This window comes from Plodia interpunctella, chromosome 9, assembly GCF_027563975.2.
Source record: "Plodia interpunctella isolate USDA-ARS_2022_Savannah chromosome 9, ilPloInte3.2, whole genome shotgun sequence".
In the NCBI taxonomy this organism is placed as follows: Eukaryota; Metazoa; Arthropoda; class Insecta; order Lepidoptera; family Pyralidae; genus Plodia; species Plodia interpunctella.
The window spans coordinates 6,604,820-6,620,343 of NC_071302.1; the positions used below are offsets into that span (position 1 = coordinate 6,604,820).

Consider the following 15,524-nt stretch of genomic DNA (forward strand, 5'->3'; position numbering starts at 1 on the left):
TGCAAAAATGAGTTTTAAATTAACAAGTTAATTCTATAATTACAAGTCAGAAACACAATCACATGGTACGTTATAGTGCAAATGACGTATGAGTTCTCAGTAATCCAGAAAGTGGATATAATCGGGCACAATAAATATTATTATTATTATTATTGACTTATCAAAAATGTATGACTGATAATAGATTATGCCTAAAGATGAAACATGAAGTAATTTATACTTATCAAAAATGATTAAATTTAATAGATAAAATTTATTCATGTTAATAATGTCACTTTACACTGACAAAGGTTCTCTAACATCGACAAATGTGGCCCTTCTCCCATTGCAGCGCCCGTCAGGGTCCTTAATTGCTACTATTTTTATAATGAAGACCTGTATTTGACATTAAGGAAGCAATAAACAATTTGAATTTGAATTTGAATTTGAATTTGATTTGCGGTGGAAATTGGTACTGGCTGCGTGTACTGTGCGCACCTCTGAAAGGAGTCTCGGCGGCAATTAGCAACGCAGCGCGCAAACATCGCGGTCCTGTGCATTTGTGCGTACTGGCAGCAAAACAAGATTAGAAAATAAAATAAATATTTAAACAGTGTAATTGCCATCAATATTTTATGACGAAATATATATACATAATTACTTTCATGTAAAATAATTTTTCGTGTAAAAGTATATGATTATTGGCTTATGGTAATACGATTACGAATAGCAAATGCTCGTGCAACCCCATTGTTGATTTTATTTGCACAAAAATCTACTTTTTCCAACTACTGGGCTAGTAGTCTAATAGTTTTCCTATCTAACGCGAGTATCCTAAAACTGTTGATAAATCTTGCAAATATTTTTCAACAGTGACTTCACGTAGTCATGTATACTGTTTACTTCATTCATATCTAAGTAAAAAAAAAACTACAATTTAGTTAAATCTTAAAACTCAACAGGTCTGACACTGAGGTCTGACGTTTATTAATGTGCATTGTGCTCTTCTATAAAATGTGAACCTATATACTAATGTATATTGCGACGCATATTGCGATGTATGTTATGTAAAAGTCACAACTCCTACTGAGTTTGACTTTTATTAGAGCTTAATATTACATTGAATAAGTATTTTTTCAAGTCGGTTCACATTTTGAGAGATGCGCATTTTGCCAAGTGCACATTTGAGAAGTTCTGATCTTCTCTCAGGCCCAAGTACTATATAATTACACAATTTCTTTTTATTTATTATATCTGTCTGTACCTCTCACTACGCTGCAGATTACTTTGTGCCACACTAAGTCAATAATGCATGGAATGTGGCACGCGTGTCCGACGGTCAAAACCTAGCTATAGTAACTATAATATATCTACTGTATGCAAGAAATATTACATATTACTACTTTTACCCGCGGTTTCGCTTGTATGAATTTTCCATTTTGGACAAGTTATGTAGTTATAAATGTATTTATTATACGGAATCGTATTAAAATCCAAATCGAAATACTCCTTTGGCCACATTAACTTGTGAAAACTCGTACCGTACAGTACATAATAAAATTGTATCTTTTCACCTGGATATAGCTAACAAAAAGAAAATAAATATTTGTATCAGATAAGAAAAAGTGGTGGAAACTAATATCCTGTACCATATCTCGCATAAAGTGGGAGAAGAGCAGGCCTTTATTATGAATACATTTGTTTATAGCCGATTTGGCTATGACCAATTGTATTTGATACTTCATCATCGATTCGTCAGATGATAAATATCATAAATTGTATTGCCTGTGACAAACATATAACACAGATATTGTACAGCACATCATTTCGTTCCGAAAAGTTCTAAATCGAATATATTACTAAACCTTTGTTTCGTGGTAACTTATCAAGTAATTACTTTTATTTATTTATTTCGCTTTAAGTGGTTTTTATGCTGAAATAAAAATGCGCTTATTAGCAGCATGCTGGCGCTTCTTTTTTATTTATTTGTTTAAATTTAATACGTTTTACCAACGGATATGGCATGTCCCGAATGCAATAGCGTAGCCGCCATAAATTAAAGGAAACGTCGGAATAAATTAATTCCTTTCTTAACTGAATCATTTAAATTACCAACCTTATTATATTCTTATTACGTACCGACAACAAAACAATTATTTGTACTTATTACCTTATGCCTAATTAAATCTAATGATATAATGAAAGAGCTTAGTTTTTGTTCTTATTATAATTTAAATTATAACCACAAATATATAAGTACCTACTTTGTAGACATTGTGATGGTCAGTTTAATCCTATATAACAAAATAATATATTTTGATGGGAAATTATGTTCTTTTTACATCAAAATATGTTAAAATCAAGAACAACAAAAAAATTGTTAAACTCAATAATTCTTCATTTTTACTTATGTACCTAGATTATAAAATGTGATTACCTATATGAGAGTAACTGTTTTCAACCAAATCTCCTTTTCCTTGTAAGAATAACTATATTATAAATTTCAATAAAACACCTCCGCTGAAGTGAACATGGCAGTAAATTAATTAAGTTATTTGGACAACTATAAAATAATTTAGTGAAGAGTAGCTCTATCATAAAGGCATAAAATTATAACAACTGAAAAAACACCTAAAATCATCGTCATCAACAAACAAACAATCAAACGTCGTCGTAAAGTTGGAAATTTAAGTTTATGCAATGTTATGACTCTGCATTCTGTTTTCTGAAAAAAAAAAAACAAAACAATACATTATGTTACATTTCCCATTGGAAAATGTGTATTATTAACTCGAGAACTATTGTTCTAAAAACCTTCTTTTAATGACATGATATGGCTGAGGGTCGATTCCATGCCATATGAAAAATTAAACACATATCAATTTCCTTGTTGCTATTGTTTTATAAATTTCACACAGTAGATGATTGATCTTGGTGTGGTCAAAGGGTGTGCAGGTTTCCTCGCGATGTTTTCCACTGAAAGACTAATAATGTAAATATTCTTGATCACTTATGTCAGTATAATTATTTTTGTTTGTACCTATATTCTGTTGCAGGACCTTTTTGGAATCAGACAAGATTTAAAATTGATTTAAAAGCTCTTTTGGCAACACGATTTATTTGGTACCAATTTGGGTGATCATAAAATACTTACAGTAAAAAAAATGCTGCGCATTACGTTTTTATTCAATTTTTTTCAAGTTCATAACTGTTTTATACTATCATAATACTTGTATTTATTTAAAAAAAAAATCATACGATGTAAAATCCTGTCGAGACCATAATAACAAAGAAAACCCCCATGAAACCATATTTACCTAATTTAACCCACATGCAACGCCATAAAAATATTTTAAAACAATGACATTACCAGCACTCATGAATGCGTAATAAATGCACGAAATTGCTAAAGTATGTGGGATGGAAAGATGACAAAAAAAATAAGGAATGATGCGTAGGGTCGATGTTGGGCTTATCCAGCAAAGATGTGGAGTTATCGGCGCGCGCTTCCAAGTAGCGTTCGTTCGTGTAGCCCCGCCCGCCCATACGCGCATTACGTGCCTCGCCGTCACCGCGCTCGCTCGCGTCTACCGCGCCTCGTTAATAGTGCACATAATTAATTTACAACACCAGTAAAAGTGATGATACAAGTTTATCGACAATAAATCTGTTCAGTGTTGTGATCGCGTGTCACAGGTAAGTGATAATTGCTCAGTCGCATGCCGCTGTTTGCGGAACAAACACGGACGCTTGAGAAAACAAAGAGTCGGTAACCCTTTGCTGGTGTGTTTGTGACGACTTGACACTTCGAATACCAGCCCTTGGGAACCGTTAAGCCTTATTTGAGAATGTTTTGCTGACGATTCTTAAAATCAAGGATTTCCAATGAAAAGTTGTTGATTTCGGTTTAAGGCCAAGGAATTCTCTGCCTACGCGTCTATTTTATAGCTTTTCCCTTTATATATATATGTAAATATTACAAATTTAATATTACTGTGGAATTGTTGTGAAACATAGCGGATTGTTTTCTTATTAATAAATCAGCATATTAGCTCATTAGCTTATTAGAATTGATAAAGAAAATTGTTACATTCTTCCGACGCTTAAGTACTCTACTTATTTACTGTTTTTAATAAGAAATGCATTTCAAAACGTGACGTACATAAAAATTAAACGTTCCGAACCAATATGTAAAATAAGTAATTTCTTATTAACCCATTAAGCATTAAGATGTGTTAAAAGTATTTTAGCCAAAATTAATCTGTTTTTAATACAAAAGGTTTTTCAAATGAATTGTACTAGTAAATTTGCAATTATATACTTACAGAACCTTGAAAGGATTATCTATACCTATACAGGCACGTATTTAATTCTGCGGTAGGTAGATACCTATTCAATTCAGGGGTGGATTTGTATAGTCGCGGTCAAAGCCCTTAGGTACGCATTGCAACTCTCGGGGACCGTTTGTCGCAATAATAAAAATGTCAACGATTTTAATTAGACTCACTATGGATCTACAACGAAGAGCATTGGAGCCTAGGATGAGTTTGAGGAATATTTCGAAATAACGCTCGAGGTGAGCGAGTGAATGAGACAACACGGACCTGACCATTATAGACCAGACGGCAAAAGAAAAATATATTTTTCGATTTTAACCATTTGGTCGTTGAATTATTTGACTACAAGCATGGTCATCCTCGTGTTATCTCCAAGTGAATAACACAGAAATAGCCTCAGCAGCTTACACTGACTGATCCTTTTTTTATGTTATTTTGGAAAACTTACTGATATATAATAACAGAAGTACCTACAACTTAAGTGATAAAAAGAGATACGGCCGATTACAAGTTATCACTGGTAAAAAGTTGTGGTAACTAATAGATAATCTTGATAAATAATATGTTTAAATAACTCCTCAAGAGCTTACAACTAGAATTTAGAATTTGAATAAAATCAAATTCGTTTTACAATACAGCTTGGTACGTTGGTCATTTGTTTTTGTGTACGCGTGGGCCCTAATCCATACGGTGCCCCTAGGCAGTTGTCTTAGCGTTAATATGGCTCTGTAGGAGTACATACGTAAGTTAAGAAATAATGATCGATGCCATTTATTCTCTAGAACTTGATGCCTTGTAAGAAGTGATTACGTAACGTTAAGTTTTATATAGACATATACAGGTAAAGTCACGAATAGATACCGTCTGGTAACTGCTATGTATTAATAAATGTAATAAATAAAACAAATCATTTATATCTACATCATTTATATAGTCCGATTTGACCTCCAGGTGATACTTAGCTATTGACTAAGACTTTGGATATACGTATTTATGAAGACTTATTTATTGTATCATCTTATTAAACGTTGATAACAATAATCGTCGTAATTCTTCTTCTTAGCGAGTCGACTCTCAAATTTGTGAGGACCACCACGCCACTGCCCAGAGCTTGTCCATAGCGTTGTATAGATCTATTGTTGATTGTGCAGTTGTAGGGGCACGCAGGGCACCGTAATAGATGGGACATAGTAGGTAGAGAGGCGCTCACATCACCAGAACAGGCAGGATCCGTGCTATAACCATTTTTCCATGTTATGCTTGCTATTAGTTATTAAAATTAAAATTTATCTCTCGAAATTATATGAAGATAAATTAGATTACCTTTTTTGTAGGTATTTTTAAGGAATTTTCTGTAATAAGTGCTTACTTCTAAAACCATGTTGAAGAGTTGGATAGTTTATCGGTTAGTATGGACCAATCGCTGGAAGAGCTATAAGACATTTTAAATCATTGAAATTCCCACTAGAGTGACGCCGCGGGCACAGTTATGTTATTTACAGTTTAATTCTATTATACTTATACTATACAACCTAACTTCTACTTTTGTGGTTCATAAATCAGCTTCGGTCTAAAAAACGATCTTGGTCGGACACTAGGTCCTTACTTTATGCAAAAAAAAATTCTTGACTCAAATTCAGATTTTATGCAAGGTGTAACAAAGTTTGTAAGATACGCTAAAGGTTTATCCTTAGTGTGAAGTTTCAAGTCAATATCGTCACTTTTCAGTTATCGATGATTTATACTTTTAATCTCAACGGAGGGTTGGTATAGAGGCACAGTAAACTGGCCGGTTAAGAGGAAGTAGGTTTATAAAATGATTTACGGTAGATTCGATCAAAAGCCGTCCCGTACCCTTTAGAAAACGATAATTCCTATCCGTCTATCACGTGCGATTCGCCAACATGAATGATACTAGCTGTAAACTTATAATAGCGTCAATTCACCCACGTGTCCGCTCACAATCCGCGCTTCTTTCCATTGACCTCTATCTCGCCGTAATAGAGTTTATTTTAGGACCGCTCTGATGTTATAGAATAGCCATGTAGTTTATTACACGCTATGCTATGAGACATAAAAGTAGACACCCAAGTCGTGGATTAGTATTTAGTACAGCAGTGCTTACGCAACATTGAAGCCATAATTTTTGAAGTCGTAGGTCAATTTTTAAGCCCCCACTCGAGTCAGTTTACGATTTGTTGTTATTGTTACAGTTTAACATTTAAATGATTTTGATTGCTCGATGCTTTGGGCTGTGATTCTAAACAGATTGGAGTGAGTGTGTTTGATTCTATTTTTAAAAGTTTATTTACATTTATAAATTTGTCTTATTTTTATAACAGTTTTTGACCGGGTTTATTCTACACCTATTCAATTTTCCATTGCAAAAAGTAGCAAACGTATAATAACTATAATTAAAATATCTTCAATCAAATCGCAAAAGTAGAAATACATATACCTAGATACCTACTATTGAGCTGTTATGAATTATCAAAAACATTGAACTAGAGCGATGCACCATACTCACTACCTACGTTGCGTCGACGTAGCACGTCTCCGTTTTTCTCCGTAGTTTTGGACCCTGACGTGCGTTGTGATAAGTCAAATCTCCATACACAATTTCTCCTATGTCACAACAACGGAGCAACGCTCTTTGTTGTATATTTTATTTATGTTATAAATTTTTTTAGAAGTTAGGGGAGATTTTTGGCCAGCAGTGGGACTTAAATATGTACTTATCTAGAAGAAATATAAATAAAAATTTGATAGATACTACTTAGTAGTTAATGTTTTATGTAGGTAAAATATCAATTTTTAATATATCTATTATCGACAATCTCTTGTCTTCAAATTAAACATGCCGCTACACAATCAAATTTTATATTGATAGACAATAAATGCATATTCACAATCCACCATTTTACGGTATGTTTTATTTAATCAAGAGTGGTAATAAAGCCTATAATGGTAATTACACCGCGTAGTGAGTGTAAATTTGTAGTAGCATGATGTTATTTCAGAAAAGAAGCCTTTTAAATGGTGAAACGGTGGATTCTAATCAATATCCAATCAGTGGCTGATTGTAAAATTAACTAAGCGGGAAATTAACTGCGTCTGCGCGTTGGTGGCTGCTATCCGTACTTTTACTTGAATAGGTAGGGTTGCCATAAGCCATAACTTATAGTCTAGTTTTATAGAGTTAGTTTTTAGATCGTTGTGGTATTATCTACGTTATTGTAACATGCTACACAACATAACATGCTATAAAACCACTGAGCTGGACCGGTTAATTTTTGCAAATACGGGAAAAATACAAAATAAGGTAACAAACTGTACTTATTAGAGATTATTGGAAGAAGAAAGGCTTCTTTGCCCAGCGGTGAACAGGATAGAAGAAAAAAGCGGGAAAAATACAAGTGGTTGTCAAATACCTACGCGATAACAGCCCATATAACCTACATACCTATAGGGCCTTTTTTTTGTTTACCCAGGGGAATGCTTGTTACGCACTGAGTGTGGGACTCCTGGGCCACTAGTCGGCCCAGCCTACCCACTAAACCCCTGGGGCGTTTTCACACTGCCGTTATGGGGGACGTCACGGGGTCGCTAGGCATTTCACCGCGACGCCCCCCCGGCCGGCCTTTCGGGACCTAGGGGACCGTCCACCAGACCCAGAGCACCAAAGTCTCACCCACATACAGGGCCTGTGGCAACCCTGTGAATAGACATGAAAGCGTTATGCTTTTAACCCCTGTGGTTGTAAGAAATTGCCCTTGAAGATTACCTACCTATTTTAGAATATTGTTTTTTTTAAAGAAAATGAGAATATAATAATAACTTTATTCACAAAAAAAAGTACAATAGTTGGCAGAATAATTTTATAAGGTAGATTTACAATTTATAAGTTAGTTGGACTGTGGACTCTGCACTAAGCGATGCTTGTATCGCAGCGTCCAGAACGTTTTACAATTTACATTACTATTTTTACATGTTCATCGTATCGAAATAAACACAATTTGAAGTAATACATTGAAGAATTACATTGTGTGTATGAGTGTACGTGCGTATGAGAAATGAAATACGTCTAAACTGCTATTTGCAAGAATTGTTCAGTTTAGGTATACCTACTTAAGTTAGATAACGGGGTGAACCGCTTAATTACGAATATTAGGTACTTACTTACTTTACAAGATTGTTTGAGAATATATTAAGTGCTGCATACCAAATTCTTTGTTTAAGATTGTGGCTACCTAGGTATTTTATTTTCCTTAAAATGACAAAAGTGTTGGCAATAGTACCTACCTATTTACCAGAGTACCTACGTAATAAGTAGTATGACGCCCTAAGCCTTATTTTTATGCTAAGCGACTTTAAAGTCACGGCTTTGGCAGCCTCCAGGGTGTTAGCAAATCAAGAACTATAACTAGTACAGCACACTAAAAACACACAAAGTCCTAGTAGTACTAGGTACAGCTTGAAGAGGAGACTTTGTTCGAAAGCATCTCATTCGGAATAACTGAGCGTCGTCGGCGTGTAAAGCCAACAGTGTCTTGGCAGGATGTTGAACTAGGTACATCAAAATCTTAGTTAATATTATAACAAAACTACTCAGAACTACTAAATTTAATTCACCGACCGCAGCATTCCAAAAATCCTTTGATACTAGACAAACGAGCGTCGTCTAACGAGCTATGGTTCAGGCGTTATGAACTTTAGAGTCCATAAATCGTGAGAACGATGCCGCTCGCTGGTTGCTCCTCGTAAATGGTTACAAATGGACAACGCATGTATGCAAAGAAGAATTTGAAGGTAGATACTACGTTCTTTATTATGGCAAACGTGTAGGTAGAACAGAATCCAATTTAGGGCATTTTTAAGTTTGTCTTATTTTCTTAAAGGAGATCTTAAACGAGAGAGCATAGTATTCAAGCGGTGCTAAAAAAATTGCAGTAGGTATATAAAATAATTATTTATGCAATGCTGACCTGCAATCCATGACCAAAAATTTTAATGTATTTATTATCTCGAGCTTTTCTGTGCTTCGGAAGGCACGTTAAGCCGTTAGTCCAGACGTGAATTTATCTGTGAAAGCGGAACAGACAGACATTCGCATTTATAATATTAGTATGAATTATAAAACAAATTACAAACACTAATTCTTTACTTTAAAAATATTTTGTTATTATTTATTTGGTAAAATATTTGAATATTTTTTGATTACCACAGCTAAAATTAAAGTACGGGATTTTGACTGATTCATTTTTTCCTCTAAGTAGGTACCTAGAAACTAAGTAAATTAAATTAGGTAGGTATTTACGGGATTCGTTTTATTTTACTGGTCTAAAAGTAATTGCATTAAAATAAGTCTGCTCTCGAAGATTATTCAACGATAGATAATAGGTACCTATATAAAATAGATATATAATTAACCAAACGAAATAATTTTAATAGGAGATCGAGCTGACCAATTCCCTCAGCTAGTTATGCATATAATGAGTTTGAAATAAAAACAAAAGTAACCAAAGTTTAAGATTAAACTTAGGTAGGTAGCTATCATTGTCATATGGATTTATCACAAGTTATCTGAATAACTCCTCCCAAAACAAGATGGTCCCTAGCTCGGCAGCAAGTTATGAATGTGGAGTTTGGGCGGTTGAGTGGGCGTGGCTTCCAAAGGCCCGGCCCTTTGCAAATGGCGCTGAATTTGACCAATCAGGATGTTCCTTCCCCTCTCCGGTTGAAAAGCGTCAGTTGCTTAGCAACTGTCAGGCATGGCGGCAAAAGTTTTTAATATTGATTTTTTATCTTTTATTTTTGAAGTTGCACTTTTTGACTTTTAATTTGTTTTTGCAGAATTGATACTAATGTTTAAAATATCTACTAAAATAATATTAATATTTAAATAAGTAGGTACTTAACTATTATTTATATTTGCTTAGAGTTTAGATAAATTTTAGTTTTTAATATGTATATGGTAACTGAGTACTAAAATAGTATTTTTTTTAATATCTTGAAAAAGTATTTCATTATATACAAAAAATACTCAACAAGCTATTTGTAACAAATTGTAAATTTAATTATTTGCAATAAAAATGTAAGAATATTATTCAAGTCCATCTATAATCAGACTCTATAACAAATTTCCCTTCTCGCTCAGTGAAAAACGTTGCTTTTTCAGTAGTAGCGTGTACTTTTTCCACAACTTGCTTTTGTCATGTCTTTTAGTTGAGGGTTCGTTGCACCCTTCACAGATGTCGCTGAGATCGGGTGCCTACTTGAAACTTCTTTCAAGGTTATTTAGATAGATGGCGCCACAATAGGAATAAAGTTAATGTACCTTTAAGTAATGTTAAAAATATTTTGTATCAACAATTTAAAATCCTTTTTAGTATATCTTTAGACATGGAGATAGGAAAACCTTTGCAGTCTATTAACAAAATAATTTTTTGTAAAAATTTTCTACAATAACAAAAAATCATTCAGACTTTTTAATAAACAATCTACCAAATTTTATATAACAATCCGTCCAATAGATTTTGCCTGAAAGGTAGCAAACATACACACGCATACATCCTCTCAATCTCAACTGTAGCAATTATAATATAAATAAATAAATAATAAATAAATATATTAGGACAAATCACACCGATTGAGCAAGCCCCAAAGTAAGTTCGAGACTTGTGTTACGGGATACTAACTCAACGATACTATATTTTATAACAAATACATATATAGATAAACATCCAAGACCCGGGCCAATCAGAAAAAGATTATTTTCCATCATGACCCGACCGGGGATCGAACCCGGGACCTCTCGGTTCAGAGGCAAGCACTTTACCACTTCGCCACCGAGGTCGTCAATATGAATAGGATTAGTAAGATAATAAGATATTTACCTACTACATAATGAAATGATAGCTGACCAATAATAGTGTTGAGTTATTACTAATTTTATTGCAGTAAATAGTGATTCCTTTATTAAGTAGGTACAATAAAATATGGTCACATCATAACACTATTTTACATCTATCATTATTTAGCACTTGTCGATTAAATACTCCATAAAATATTATGAATGGCTAATTAATAATTGTAATATGTTATGGAGTAACTAATTGATTAGCAAATTGTAATTTGGCAGTAGGAATAAAATAGGAATACATAAGTAAAACTCAGAAAAAAAAGTAAATATTAGGTAGTAGATACAATAAAAATAATGTGAAAAATATTATGATACTTAGTCGTTGCGATTTATAAAAATGTAGGTACAGTAGAGCCAAGAAACTTGTACCTATATGACAAAAACTGTTTTAATTCTTTGTGTTTTTTTCTCATCATTTCTCATTCATTTCCAAGTTGCTAGTAGTTTGTAGCTTTTTGAGAAATACTCTATGATTTAAAACTTGACGTAAAAAAGTGCCTGTAGAGGTTTATGATTTAATAATTACCTACTACGGAGTAGGTAGGTACTAATTCCATGGTCTGAATAATTACTATGACAATACCTACCTATACTTACAAATTCTTATAAAGGATTATGTGAATAGGTACCCAACTAACATAATTACTGAACACAATACATATACATAATTACTGTAACCTGTACCTACCTATTAATATATACATTCCAATATCAACATCACCGACTTAAAATACTAATCTGCAGTAGGTATAGTAAGGATCATATACATGTACTGATCTACAATAGTTCTGTCTGTATTCAGCAATCCCCCGTACCCAGCAAACAAAAGATAATAACGTAAGCTAGATTTATCTACCGCACTGCTCCTCTTGAACCTTATATGCTTTGCAATAAAGCATGTTTTCCAATAAATTTTCATTAGGACGTAGGGTGGCAGGGTGGCTTCTCAATATTGATCGGCGGCCATCTTTGTCGACGCATGCGCTCTATTCGTCTGTTTGTTTTATCTTCATTAATTGACAGATGGCGCTGCCGAAACTGAAAATGTTTATACCTAAAAAACTCGATAAATCTTTTGCTTTTTTTACATCTTAGACTTTTTGGTAAAGTAGGTTACATAATAATATAAGATTTGGTTTGGCTTGTTTCTTGATCATTTGATTAAATAAGCATACCTACAGAAAGCACTAATCCCTAGACCACGACTAAGTTGTACCTATAAGTAGGTATAGACAACAGACAGAGAGATCTGTTTCTAAATCGACTTAAGTAACTTCAACTAACTTACAAGTCTTTATAGGTAGGTACAAGTATATTTACCTTTATTAAAATATGATTTAAAACTCTTGCCTAAATGAAGTTAGTAAATTGGTAGATACATAGATATTGAGTTTATTTTACCTATTTAATTTATCACCATTATGTCCAAAAAACATAACATAAAAATTTATGAAAATTGAGCTCATTTGTGAATTATAGGTAAAAACCTATATGCTTGACCAATTAGCATATAGCTATGATAGTCCTATCTATAATTATTCCTTAATACTCCGCACCCTAAATTTCAGAATTCATAATAGGCTTTAGCTATCTAGAGTATATAATAACATATTAACGTTATATATACATGTGAAATTAATAATTATTAGACTTAATGAACTGTAATCTGTGACTGTACCGATAATAAATATAGATAGGCTTTAATCTAGATACGTAGAATTTTTAAAATGTTTTAGAGTGTTCAAGATTTTTCAGTCAGGGAAGGATGCGAATCAAAATTAATTATTATTTATTGTTTTTTGATTATGTAATTAGATTAGTTATATCCTGTTATTCATAAAAAGTTAAAGCTACTTCAAGCTAATATATGTTTACTTTCTTTCTGACAAATTTAAATATTATAAAGTGTGACAGTGATAAAACATATTTTAGTTTAAAATACGCTTTAATTATTATGCATATATATATATGCATAACACGGTTAATATTATAACTCGATTTTACTGAAACAGCGAAAGAACGAAGGTCTCTTCGTTCGTCATCGTTTCAGTAAAATCAAAAGACCTAGGTATAGTTATTTAACGTAAAAAGTAGGCATTTTCACGTCTACTTACTTGGCCATTCATTTTTGAAAAAAACTTAATCATATTTACTTATAAAATGACTCGACCGCTGCACCCCGGTGCTCCAGCCGCTGCGGTTCCCGTCTACGGCTCCCGACGGCATAGGTACAAAACCCCGACGGAACATTATAACTAAAGTTTAATTTTTTGATCAAAATAAACCAAAATATGACTATGTGAAATACAGCGAACTTTTTAAAGTAATAGACCAAATTTTATATGGCAGTGTGTAGTTTTTTAAATTTTACTTAGGTAGGTACAAATAGCAATAGGCAGTTGCTATTTGTACCTATGTAATTACATTTTTAGCTTTAGTTATAATGACTAAAGTTTAATTTTTTGATCAAAATAAACCAAAATATGACTATGAGAAATACAGCGAACTTTTTTATGTAATAGACCAAATTTTATATGGCAGTGTGTAGTTTTTTAAATTTTACTTAGATAGGTACAAATAGCAATAGGCAGTTGCTATTTGTACCTATGTAATTATATTTTTAGCTGTATGATCATTATGACTAGGTAAAATTATATGATTGTAAAAAGTATTTATTAAATCAGACAATCAAAATTAATTAAATCAGACAACAAAAATTGAAAGAGATTTGAAAATCAACATTTATTGTGAAAATGTAATTGTTACATAATCTATTGTATTTCTGTGGAATAATACTGATTAAAGAATGTTACAAATATTTTTAATAATTACTAGTTTTTATATCCAAATTATTTTTGAAAAAATTGTTAACATTGTTTTCATTTTTATATACTAGGTGCAACAGATTATAAGATAGAACATAGTATGCAACAAAGAAAAAGCAGCAGCGGTGAGGGCGTCTTAAATTGTTTTCAGTGCAAGTTCGTTGCCCCCTCTGTAAAAATATCCCCCTACCAGACGCGCGGTATCTGCGGCATGCATACCCCCAGATACGTTATACGTATATGACTATTTATAACTAACCAAAAGTTCGGTCTAGACTCCCGTTTTTAGAAGAATTTACTTGAAGAAAAATGACACAATTAGGTACCTATCTAAGTGTGTAACATATGGTGGTTATATAGAAATATAAGATTTTCTGCCACATTTTCTGTAATAAATACTTAAAAGACTATCTAGTCATTTTTTCTTTTTATTAGTCTATCCCATTGCAAAGGAAAAAAATATTTTTGACGTGTAGTTGTGTGTTAGGTAATACAGATGGGAATTAAAAAAGAAAATTGCTTTTTAATGTTTTATTTCAAGTAAGAACTGAAGCATCTAAGTACGAAACGAAGCGATACAAACTTTTGATTTTACAAAGTAAGGAAATCTGAAAATTCATAATACTATATTTTTATTTTCGTGTAGGTATATTCTTCTACTCCAAGATTAACCGAAGAGCATATTTCTGGATAGCTGGATTAGTAGAATTTGCATATACTTACACATACCTAATAGAGGGTATTAGTAAATTACAGGTAAATTACTTTAATTTTTCTCCTTTTATTCAAGAATGTTGTAAACATTTTCGAGAAAACCTCAGCGGTGGTCTGGACGCGATGCGATAATTAAAATCTCCACATCAAGTGACTTTTATGTTAATGCGAAGACTCGGTAAATAACAAAGGTCCGCCTTTGCATCTACGGAGCCTTAATTAACATTTTCCAGATACTTATAAAGAGATAAATTTCGACGTCTTGATGGAGGTACTGACGGTTCTAAAGAAACAAAACGATTAAGAAGATTAACCCTTTTAACATACGCACGCCTTAGCGATTCCGTGGGATATTTTTTTACGTTGCTGATTGCATTATGTCTGGTTCAGACAAGGCGCACCATATAAATTGACTTATATATAATGCAAGCTGCGCCCTGGGGCTTAGCTTCCGTGGAAATTTCGGGATAAAAAGTACCGTGTTATTCCAGGTTGTATTCTATCTATGTAACAAATTGCATAACAATCCGTCCAGTAGATTTAGAAAGAGTAACAAACATATAAACACAAATACATTCTCATAAACTTTCGCATTATATACGAGTCATATTAGTAGGATAAGAATATTTATAAATGAGAGTATGACGATGATACGATGACATTTCTAAGAAACATACATCTATTTTCGCATTTTAATAGGTACCTATATGCGTGGAAGTAGAATACCGCAAAATAAAGTACACTTTA

At 32.9% G+C, this 15,524-nt stretch overlaps 1 protein-coding gene across 2 annotated transcripts in view; it reads left to right on the top strand.

The window, feature by feature from the left end:
• The first annotated feature begins 3,540 nt into the window (after positions 1-3,540).
• Abd-B (Abdominal B) overlaps positions 3,541-15,524 on the top strand; it is an 87,553-nt gene continuing 75,569 nt past the window's right edge. For both annotated transcript variants that reach the window (XM_053749651.1, XM_053749657.1), the window contains exon 1: positions 3,541-3,675. The gene's annotated coding sequence lies outside the window, so the exon portion shown is untranslated. The remainder of the gene's footprint in view (positions 3,676-15,524) is intronic.